The 12,081-nt window shown below is 38.0% G+C and overlaps 1 protein-coding gene across 2 annotated transcripts in view; it reads left to right on the forward strand.

The window, feature by feature from the left end:
- The window catches only part of LOC131027081 (uncharacterized), a 156,913-nt gene that overhangs the window by 84,576 nt on the left and 60,256 nt on the right, over positions 1-12,081 (forward strand). The gene's annotated exons all lie outside the window — the stretch shown is intronic.

Raw genomic sequence — 12,081 nt, forward strand, 5'->3', positions numbered from 1 at the left:
CTTCATTTAAATGGTTTGTTCTTTTTAGAACACCCTATTGTAAGCTCTATTTAAGAAGCCTCTATCTCCTTGATTGAACACACTTAATACATTGATTATTTGAGCAATTAATTTATCATGGTATCACAGTGGGAGTCGGTTTGGGTCTAACTCTCTCACGAGAGGGCCCAGGATTTTGGGAGGGTTTTTAGACTTGAGTTTGCAGGTTTGTGCTTTCCGTGTAATTTCATGCTTTTTTTGTGAAGCCATAATTCAAAGTTCCTTTTTTGTAGGCTTGTTTGCAATCGAAGAAGGTTTTGTTTTGAGCGAGAATTTCTTGGTCAAGATTTTCGAGGGCTTCTTTTTGCGGCAGGTTGAAGATCTCTCTACAAGTTCGTGGTTTTTACTAGGAGCTGTTGTTTTTGCTACACGCTATTCTTTTTTCGTGCACTTTTTTTGTACGTGTTTCTTCCTGCACGTGCTTGGTGGTTGTTGCGACTCTTGTTTTTGCCTTTTTTTGGGCGGCGGTTGCACAAAATTTTCTTTGCTTTCCCTGCGTGCTTTGCATCTTTTTCAGTGGTGATTTTTTGTGGCAGCCCACAACCAGCAACACTTTTTTTCTATGCGTGACGACAACGAGCGATTTAGTCGGCTTTTTCTATGCATGTAGGGTATTTTTCGAAGGCTTTTCACCCGCGATCTGCTTTTTCGCAACGACTTTTGTTATCTTGCGTGGCTTTGCATTTCTTTTGGCATCGTGTTTGTCATTATTTTGGTGGGTGGATGTTACAGGGCCAGCATAACCTTGAATGAGTGCAAGGGCTTGAGTGGTAGTCAAAGTGTTTCTTTTTGCTTCGTAGTTCCTTAACATTAATGTTTGGCATTTATCTTTTTTGGTGGGTTTTTTTATAATTTTTTTTGTCCTCAAAAAAATTTTATTTTAGGGTTTTATAATTTTTTTTCCACAAAAAAATATTTTGGTAGGTTTTTTATAATTTTTCCTCAAAATTGATTTGTATGATTTTAAAATTTTGTCATTCAAAAATTATTTTGGGTTTTATAATTTAAAAAATTATATTCCGGGTTTTCACAAGTTTTTCCTATAACATTGTTTGTGGGTTTGCATGGTTTTTTCCTAAAAAAATTATTTGTTTGGTTTTTTCAATTTTTCCCTCATAAATCATTTGTAATTTGCAAAGTTTGTGTGGGATTTTGGTTATTTGGGTTTATAATTTTTTTCTTAAAAATTATTGGTGGGTTTTATTGGTTTTTTCCACAAAAATCGATGACTTGTAAACTCAATTTTTCAAGGTTTGGTTTCTTGTAGTCTGTTTTGGGTCGCACTTGGAGTTGCTGGGGTGAACATCTACAAACATGGTATATTGCAGTCTGTTTTGGAGTTGTTGGAGGCTCATCTTCCAAAGTTTTTGCTGTTTTTTGACAAAATTGTGTTTGTTGCTCTTTGGAGGTGTTGATTGTGTTTTTACACACTATGCAACATAGAATAATATACTAAGTATTCTATCCTCTTTTGAACAAAGACTCCCAAATGCTAAGCTGTGTTATCAAACGGGACGACCCCGAGGTTCCAAATGTCAGGTCTTGACATGCTCTTGGATAGGCTAGTTTGATCTTCTAAGGATAGCTTTATGATTTTCAAATCACCACTACAAGCAAAGATACCCTCAAGGCGAAGCATATCAATGAAGGAATGATAATTGAAGTTAAGCTTGGCTAAGATAGATCCAGTTAACTACGCAAGGGACTTTACCATCGGCAAGGTGTTAGTAGTATGGATGTGCGAATTTGACCATTGATCAGACACAAAGTTCTTCCATTCAATTAGCTAACATTGAAACAAATGAGAAGTAGAGACCATGCAAATTGTTGAATCAACATATCAATTTCACCATATCTTCAATGAAGTTTACATGCTTCTTACAACAATGTCTTGGCAACAATCTTTGCCTTATCTTCCTTCTCTACTCTAACTATCTGCTTGCTACTTTCTACCACTATTAGCCTTTACAAATAAGTAGAGCCTTATATAGTGCTCTTATGACAATTGAGTGGCTCAAATTGATTCACAATCAATGGCCAAGATTGGAAGATAGAAACCCTAATTATGGTTTGTTACACCCATTACAAAGCATTTAATCCTTGACCAATGACAAAATTACATTTGATGGGACACATGTCCTTTGAATATTTGACCAATAAATGAGGATGGTAGATGCATCAGACTTTGTGCCCATATGTGGTAGTTATCTCTTTGATGGATGAGCTAGGTACATTGAACTTGGACGCCTTATCTTGAAATGATGTGGTTGGATAAGTGATGACTAGGCGCCACCTCAGTTAGCTTTGATTTTTGTAACTCATAGCAAGTGTGAATGAATGAGGCATATCTCTTGATACTCAACATTTCCAAGCACTTGATGTGATGATGACTTTGGTCAAATCAATCCTCTAACTTTGATTAACTCTTCTGAAACTATCTCTTGTCTTGGTCATCTCTGCCCTGGAGCTTTTGTCTAGCTATACTGGCAATGATTCTTGGATTTCCGGAGGAAATTCAAGATTGAAAAATTCTTTTCTTGTGTGCTTGATGCTGATCGCCACTCTTTGCCTTATATTGTTTTTATTTTGATGCCTCCATAGTGTGACATCTTTCACTCACATCCATCAATGTGGATGCCTTGAGATGAATATACAACCCAAACCTTGATTTGTCTCCTTGGACTTGACTTGAAACCTTAACCTTGATAAGGTTTGTGTGATAGAAGCCTTCTTTATTTGAAACCTTGAGCCTTTCATCCTAGATGTTGTCAAGCTCCTTTTGATATCTCCTTCGAATTTAGATCTTCACGTCAGATCTTTAGTACCTTGAAGTGTGAATGCTGTCCATCTTCACATCTTTGTTCTCTTGTATCCACTTCCTTGAATCACCCTGAGCTGATCCCTTGTATGTCTCAAATACTTTCGAGGGGTGAAGCTCCTCTTTTATGTCTTATGATTGCTTGCATCAAACGTGGAAAAGATAAAAAAACACTTTAAACCTTGGAAGAAAGATGAAGCCTGAAGTTAGTTATGATAGAACTTGAAAATTTAAAATCCTTGCGTTCAAATCCACTTGATATCATTGACAATTGCTCCATAAAAACTCTCTCTAAGTCTGGAAATGAAATTTTTGATTATGAAAAAATCTGATTTTAAGTCTGATTTTGTGTCTCAGGCCTCATTTATGTCCAATTTCTTACTTAATGTCGTAACTTGAAAATTTAAAATCCTTGCGTTCAAATCCACTTGATATCATTGACAATTGCTCCATAAAAACTCTCTCTAAGTCTGGAAATGAAATTTTTGATTATGAAAAAATCTGATTTTAAGTCTGATTTTGTGTCTCAGGCCTGATTTATGTCCAATTTCTTACTTCATGTCTTATTTTCCATTGCTTAAGACTTGGTGAATTCTCTGTGCCTGAATAAGATCGTTGCCCTTAGAAGATAAATTTGCTGATAATTACTGTTGATCAAATGAAATGATCAACCTTTTAGGCATCAAAAGGATACATCGTTTGATCCCATTAGGCCGACTTGAACCACTAAGTTCAAATTGAAATAAAACGTTTCTCCTTAAATCGTGGTGGGGCCTTTGCAAATCGTATTAATTCAAATCACATGTCAAAGCTGTGTCTTGTCTTTGCTAAGGGAGGTCTCAAATCTCTATGTTGCACTTTGTCATTTCCCAAGGAGGATGCAAAACCTTATGTCGCTGATATCCTTAGCCTAAGGATATAATATCCTTAGCCTAAGGATATAATATCCTTAGCTCAAGGATGTCTTGAAATTCCTTAAGTTGCTAATATCCTTAGCTCAAGGATGCTTTGTCAAAAATCAGTCATTGTCAAGGAAGGTCCGTCAAGGCTAGGATACCGATATCCTTAGTCAAGGGATGTAATATCCTTAGACAAGGAAGGCATGGAATTGCTTAAGTCATGGATGTCCTTAGCCTAGGGATATAATATCCTTTGTCAAGGAAGGCAATCAATCTTTGCCAAGTGTTGGTGTGCATTTTATTACCCACCGAACACAGAATAAAATGTCCAAGGACACTCTATCCTCTCTTGAACAAAATCACTACGTATGCTAAGATTGCGTGAAGATCATACGATGACTCCAAGGTTTATATTGCGAACAAGCGGCTTTATGTTGGATATAGCTTCCTTGGTTATGTTTGCTGAAATACAAGTTGAAAGAGAACTCCACAAGTGACATCATCCATATTCCAAACCATGCCAATTATAATATCACTGTTCCCCATATCTACCACATAAAACGCATCTTGCAGCTGGTAATCACCCGATTGCATAGTCAGATTTGAAATTTTGAGAGTACAAAGGATTTTATACTCGTTAGCTACCATCACCTTAAACCTGTCATGCTCTTTTGTTTGCAGCCTTCTTCTAGCCGCTACCCTTTCATCGTTGAAATTATGTATTGCTCCTGTGTCAATCAAAGCAACCACTCGCTGCCCTTGTATAACACCTCTCACCTTGAAAGTAATTGCCTTTTTTGCATTGGAGAGTTGGGCAAAGGTCCTATCTTTCTTGGGCTCTTCTTTCTTTTGGAACATTTTTGTCTTTGTCGTTCTTCTATGGGAAACCCTTGGACTGAAATTCGCTCCTTGAAGTGGCAGTCTCCATATCTCTAGCCTTTTTAATTGCTTCTTGTAAAGTAGGAAGATTGAATGCCTTAATCCGTCCCTTTAGAGGTTCCAATAACCTATCTATGAAAAGTACAATGAGTCTCCTCTCAGAAATAGCCGTCATCGAGACTGATAATTGCTGAAAATCAACAACATATGCATCTACTAATTCCCATTGTTTCAACTGCACTTATTCCTTAAAATGTTGCTCTGGATCTTTCTTGTTGAATCTCTCAATTAATCTCTCAGTGAGCACTGCATAGGAGGTGATCTGTGCATGACCCATAGTGAACATACCATGATGCCACCACGCATGAGCAACCCTGTCTAAGTTCAAAGCAGCATATTTTGTAGACTCTTCTTTAGGCATAGGGTTGAGATTGAAATAAGTGTCCAACTTTTGGACCCATGCTCTCGCTGAAGTCTTACTGGATCCATCAAAATTGGGTAGGCTAAGTTCCCCTACCTTCCTGCGCAAGTTACTATGTTGCTCCCTATTACCCTTGTCAGGCATATGACTCATTTTAAGATCAATATAATCATGTAAAGATATATCAGGCTGAAAGTCTAGTCCTGTACCAATCCAATCTTGGTAATTCAACCAATTTAAGTTCATTCCTTGCTGGAGGTTCCACTTTGGGTGGAAAGACGGGCATAAGAGGTCTAGCTAATGCTGCCTTGTGGTGTTGATTTGTAGCTCTGGGTTGATCCTCTCCATCTCTCTGCTCATTATTTCCCAGATTGCTGACCTCTATTTGGGCTATTGCATCAACTAACTGTGCAATACGTGCATTGGTTTGCTCTTGATCTCTTTGACCCATGTTATATTTTTTTTTGTGATCTTTCAGACTAGGTAAAAGGTGCAGAAGGGGTTGTTTTTTGTATGTAATGTTGATAATTCAGCATGAAACAGTAATAATTTGCTGAAACTACAAATTCTGAAACAATGTAAATATCATGCAATATAGTAGTTGAAAATTCCAGATTTAGATGCCAATCAAAATAATAGTTTTTTTCACCAATAGAATGACAACCTAGTTTGTTAAATCCTATCAAATCAAACATACCCAGAAAAAGTTGTTGATTTGAGCCCATTGCTGTAATGAAATCAGACCTGCAAACTCCTAGCTCTGGGCGCCACGCCTCCAACTTTGAGTGCCAATTGCCAAGAAAATGATGGAGGAATGTTTGCTGCCCCTAACCACCACAAACAGGCATGATCAAGCCCTCCTAAATCTGTCCAAACAGCTCCAACAAATCTACAACAAATCTGGTATTGAAAGATCCAATTATTTTGATAACCCAACATGCTTCAAAGATAAAATCCAAAATAAAATAAAGTGATTTGGGCAGCTCCAAGATGGAGGTCCATAAAATAGAGTGCAACCCACAGGGTGCCCAACAGATTTCAAAGATAAAATCCAAAAACTTCATTCTGCTAATTAGTCACACCTTTGGTGTGAGGATGGGGCAACAAGTGATGTCCGTCGTTATTTAATCCCCTTGTGTGAGCCTTCTTTTTCTTATTCACCTCCTTCCAATCATCATTACTGCCATCATCTGTATGGACCAAGGAAGAATCGGGAATAATGGGACTGCTTTCGTTCAGAGCCATGGAACCCTGAGCCACATGGTAGATATCGGGGGAGGCAATTGTAGATCTATCTATAGTCAAGCTAGGAGGTTTTGGAGTAGTAGAAGATTTGTTGATAATCTTCAAATCTGTAGCTTGTGGATAGGTGTCTGCTCTGCTTGGAGAAGATGTGGGCTTTGCCACAACTTGCTTTGTCGTATGCTCCAAGGGAGCATGCATAGTATAGTGATGTGGAAGAGAGCCATTCCACCAAGAGCCCAAGCAATCATCAAATTTGGGTTTACGGCAATCATTGGTTGTGTGACTTGTATTAAAGCATCGCCTGCATTGAAATGACATACCTTCATAATTTAGTACTTGTGACCAACGTTGACCATCTAACTTGAAGGAGATATTGACCGAAAGATCTCTCGAGGTGTCTAGATCAACAAGAATCCAGGCAAAGGTTGTGAGTAAATTTTTTTTGGTCTTTGAATCAATTGTCGAAAAATTGCCTAGGGTATCACCAATTGCTTTGAGACAGGCCTTAGACCAGAAGTGCAATAGGAGATTTGGTAGCTTGACCTAGAGGGGCTTCACCTTGAAAGTCTTGGCGAAGGGGTTAAAGTTGGAGGACCAAGGTTTGAGCACAAGAATATGTTGCCCCCATACCCAACGTTCGTAGATGATAGCATCCCAATCCTCAACATTGTCAAACATTGTGATGAAGAATCCCTGTGCACATGGATAAATTTCCAGATTGCCTTTCATCTGGGGTTGCCATGTGGGAGAGATCCATTTGTGCACTTCGGGGAGCCCAGGCCGTAATTGATTAAATTACTCAATCAAACCCCTTGTGACATAGAAGGCTATGCACTTAGAGGCTTCCTCTATCAACTCCCTTTAAAGCTCCAACACAACAGAAGAAGTGGCATGTTTGAGAGGGGTGTTGGAAGGGTGGGAGACATCATTGACTAGGGGGGAGGGCATCATCTTCTGTCGCTTGGGATGTGCATCCCATGCCAAGTGCTCCATCTTAAGCCTGTGCAAGTCATGACCGCCCATTTTCTCAAAGGCCGATACCCTAGAGGGTCCAATCGAGGCCAAACTCGAGTCTTTGATTTGTCGTTTCTGCAAATCCCAATCCGTTGGCCTGTTGTGAGGCAAGGGAGGAAGGGACTTTGAACCCCTTGAGTCGGAACTGATAGGTGAGCCCTAATTGAAGCGAGGGATAGAAGGGCAAGGGGCAGCACTAGCAACCCTATTGGCACTCTACAAAACCAACTCCAATTTGCGTTTGAAATCTGTGCAAGAGGTAGTTGGTAGGGCACCAACATTCGATGGCTCTTGGCCTTCGAGGCACTCAACATCAAAAGCAATGCCATGGCCGCAGGGGTTGATGTTGTCGGGCATCACAAAAGACCGAGAAAGGGCAGAGTGGGACATCTTCTTATTTGTTGCAATTTATTATTGTTTCCAGCTGATTCATAAAAAAAATAAAAACAAAAAAACAAAAAAAGCAACAAACCCCTTCTGTACCTTCTGTCTAGTCTAAAAGATCTCACCCCCCCAAAAAAACATAATATTGTAATCACAAAAGAACAATAGGGGTAGCATACTAGACTTTAGTTTTCCAAACATTCATATCACTATATGTCATATGACTAAGCATTGATGAAAGATTGTGCAACTTAGTTGATCGCATAATTGCCAATTTATTGTGTTGATTATCATGAAATAAGAAGTTTCCATTTTCGCTCACATATAGGCTCATTTTTAAAAATTAAATTCACTAATTACTAACATTCAATCACTAGTTTGCATTCTTGTACTTAGCCTTGCTTACTTCAATTTAATAAGTTAGTATGGAAATGTCACTCATATTTTTGAAGACATGCCTCGCCCCCACTTTGCCTTTTCATTATTGACTTTATGTCTACCACAACTTCAATCGTACCATATCAATCATGAATGCATGGTCCACATAGAGTATAATCACTATTATTGGGCACATGCCAACCAACAGCCATTGTAAAAGATATAGGTTGATTGGTTATAGGCACACAATTCATAAGGAGTTCATTGTCCTGTTATGAGTTTCACAACCATTAGATGAATGCATTTCAAATTGACACTGTATGATAAGAATCTCAAATCAAATCAAAACATGCATTCTAACCATAGTTCCCAGACTCGGACTCCGCAAGGCCGACTCGACTCATGACTCAGCTATGACTCGACAACGACTCGGCAATGACTCGGCAAAATTAAAAAACCCTTGAAATTAAGAGATTTTTAACGATTTAAAACTTCTTTCATGCACCCATTATTGGATAAAGCCCAATTATAATGTGTGCTAGCTTGTTATGCCATGAAAGGCATGTTGGTAGAGTATCTACTTGTTTGGGGCTTCTGTTTAGTATTTTCTTTGGCCAAATTGAAATTCTGGGAACACCAACATGAGACATCATGAACATCTTCACTTGGGAACTGTAAGGAGTGCTTGTGTATGGTAGCATTAAATAGTGTGCTTGTTGAACTTAGGTTTTAACTTGGGACTATAATTGAACTTGGTATTTCTTGGACCTCTTAGTTTTTAGGCTATATATATGTTGGATGGAAGGGGGAATTGTGAGGCCAGAAGGGTTTGAAAATATGCTCCTCAGAGACATGTCCCTTGCCAAAAATAACCTTGTGCCCCATGGGGGGATTTTTTGGGATGTGGGGACAAGTAGGAAATGTCCCCAACTCACCCCCTTTTTTCAAAATTTTAAGAAACATCCCTGTTGTGAGGTACTCACACATCGCCCCATTGCAAATGAAGACCCCCACTTTTTGCTTTCTAGGGTTAGCTCTTTTAGTTTTGTTGTTGGTCGTTTTAGTGTCTTAGCCTTTGCATTGAAGGGATTGAGTTTCTCAAAGGTCATCAAATCAGGTGGATCTCCTCAAGGTGGAGTGAAGGAGGTTAGGTTAGTTGAGTGATTAGGGGTTATTTAGATCATTCCTAGGGTTTTTGTGTACTATCTGGTCACGCTTCAAGTTGCTAAATCAAACCTTGGTTGAATGCATAGTGTCCTCCTAGGTTCCGTCCCTTACATCAAGGTCAGAGTGAACTCGCCTTAAAAGTTTGGAATGTCATCTTGATCCTGAAATGGCCTGAAATTTGACTAAGTCTGGAAATTTGAAGGATCCTCCAAAAACTAGATTTTGCATTATAACTTATGGAGGTCCGAAACCACTCTCAAACATCTTGACAATATATATGGAATATAACTTAAAGTATAAGAGTCTCTTTCTTATACTTAAATGTTTTATTCCATATATGAATCCTGACGGAGAGACTAACTTGTCAAACAAGTCAAAACATTGACCTGTTGTGGCCGAGTCTTGGAGCTTGGACTCGGCGAGTTTTGCCATAACTCGCCTGACTCGCCGAGTCCTGCCATAACTCGCCTGACTCGCGAGTTAGGTGAGTTTTGGTCAAAACTTGCCGAGTCCGAGTCCCGATTCAGCAAAACTCGTCGAGCTTGGCTCGACTCGCCAACTCGGCGAACTCGCCTGACTCGCGGCGAGTTTGGGAACTCTGATTCTAACTATTCGGGAAAAGCATGATTCCCGATCCTTATGCAATTCCTGTAAAAGGAACAGGATTAAATCATCACACAGTCTTATTCTTAACAAGAATACTTAAACTAATAATCTTGACTATTTTTTGCATTATCATCCTTATATTCTATGATAGCATTGTTTTTCATAATTGAATAACAGAAGTGGCATTCACAACCAGCTAAAGGCTTCTTCTAACAAGAGAACTTTCATCCATATACAGGCTCAACTATGAGGATAAGGATTAAAAGTAACTACCTAACTGCTAACCTTCTCATAATTCAGGTGCCCTTCAAATTCAGAATCATTCTCTGTCAAAATGAAAAACAGACAAGCATATCATATTCATTTGTAAGCAACATGCATGTTATTGAAAAGGAGCATTATGTCTATTGATAACCAAGTCCACAGCTTCTCTTCTTTTTGATTATGATCTAAGTGAACTCTAATGCCTAAATTTTTCAATACCAAGTTGTAGATCTATAATTTCATTTGTAGTAAGGATTTTTGGTTTTAATAACATTTTATAGTCTACTCCCCAACCTTACTGCAAATAACTGAAAATTTACACATCTAACTCTCATTGCATAATCTACTAATCTACTAATTACATCAGCTGGCCAGTCTCAATATGAGCAAAATAAACATGGTTCATAGTTGCATATACCATTAGATTGTTCTCAAAGAGCTTAATCAAAATCTGATGCTAGAATACATGCAATGATGATCATTTCTAGCCCTCACAAATCATCTTTGATGCAAATAAACCCAACATGCATGATTTTCAGAACAAAATTTACATCAACAATTATGGGGCCCAAGGGTAAGAATTTTAGCAGAAAAAGCGACACCCATAGCCAAGGAAAAATGCAGCAAATGAATGCCATGAATGGTTCTCATGAGAGGTAAGAAAACGACACTAATGTGTGTGCATTAAGGATCTCTTATGACTTTGTAGAAAAACTAGCAATTCACAACACCATGGGAGATTTTTAAAGCCACCTCTCACCTCAACAAAAATTTGCAGTAACTGAATTTATAGCTCTCCTCAAAATGGCAACCTCCCCATGCAAAGAGAAAACAAGATCTTCACTAAAGTGTGGCTAACAGATCTGCCCATTCAAAATCCAGAAAGAAAAGACAAGCTTCATCCAAAAATGACAACTCCATCACACCAAAACAGAGAAATTATGCACCTCTCCAGCTATGGCAGCCATCATGTTTTTCCTTTCTAAAGAACCTAAAATGAGAAAGCACTAAAATGCCAAGGCAATTAAAAATTAAAACCACTGAGGATAATCATTAAGGTAAAAAATTTTAACCATTTGAAAAGCCCCCAAATGAACCAGTCCAAATAAAGAATTCCTATAAAAAACATTTGGGTCAACCTCCAAGGAAAAAAATAAAAATAAAATATGAACAAACACCAATGAACAGAACTAGGGGTTACAAAACAGCTAGCATGGGATTCACTATTCATCTGTATGAGCATGTACAACAATGGAATAATTTTATATCAGGAGCATGGATAAAATCAAACTATGATTTATTTTATTAAATCACATCATTCGATGTTACAAAGATTTATCAATTAAACTACACATTTAATCCTTGTAATTTACTCTTCATCCTTTAACACAAGTTTAGTATTTTAACTAGGTTCAATTCAAACCCATATTGACATTTGATTTTGATTTTATTTTACCAACCATAATTTGTTTAGCCACAACCATTTAATTTTATATTTAACTCACATATAATTGGCCAACTCATAAATTGGTGTTGAATCAACTTTATTCATCATACAGAATCAATTATCATTACCTTAAAGGAATTCAATTGTTGTCATCAAGAAAACATAAGCGTTTACAAGCACATTACCATGGATAAATAGAATGGTCACAAGAAAACATGATGCAGCTAAGGCCATAACCCAATTAGGGCATACAGTATGGATATGAGATTTTGAGCAAATAGGAGCAAAATGAAGCACATCCATGGCCTACTAGGAGGCAGAGAATGAATCTACAAGAGTTTCTCTAAGCTAAAAAATGCATAGCACAAGGGCACTTTTCCGATGCATGAAAATATGGATGTAGGCAATTTCAATATGATGTAACTTTTCCATTTTGTGAAATTGGATTTGTTCTTTGTGAATTTTAGACTAGCTAAGTTGGTTTGCCTTATCTCTACAATTCCTTTCTATAAAATTCTTA

The sequence above is a fragment of the Cryptomeria japonica genome, chromosome 7, assembly GCF_030272615.1.
Source record: "Cryptomeria japonica chromosome 7, Sugi_1.0, whole genome shotgun sequence".
NCBI lineage: Eukaryota > Viridiplantae > Streptophyta > Pinopsida > Cupressales > Cupressaceae > Cryptomeria > Cryptomeria japonica.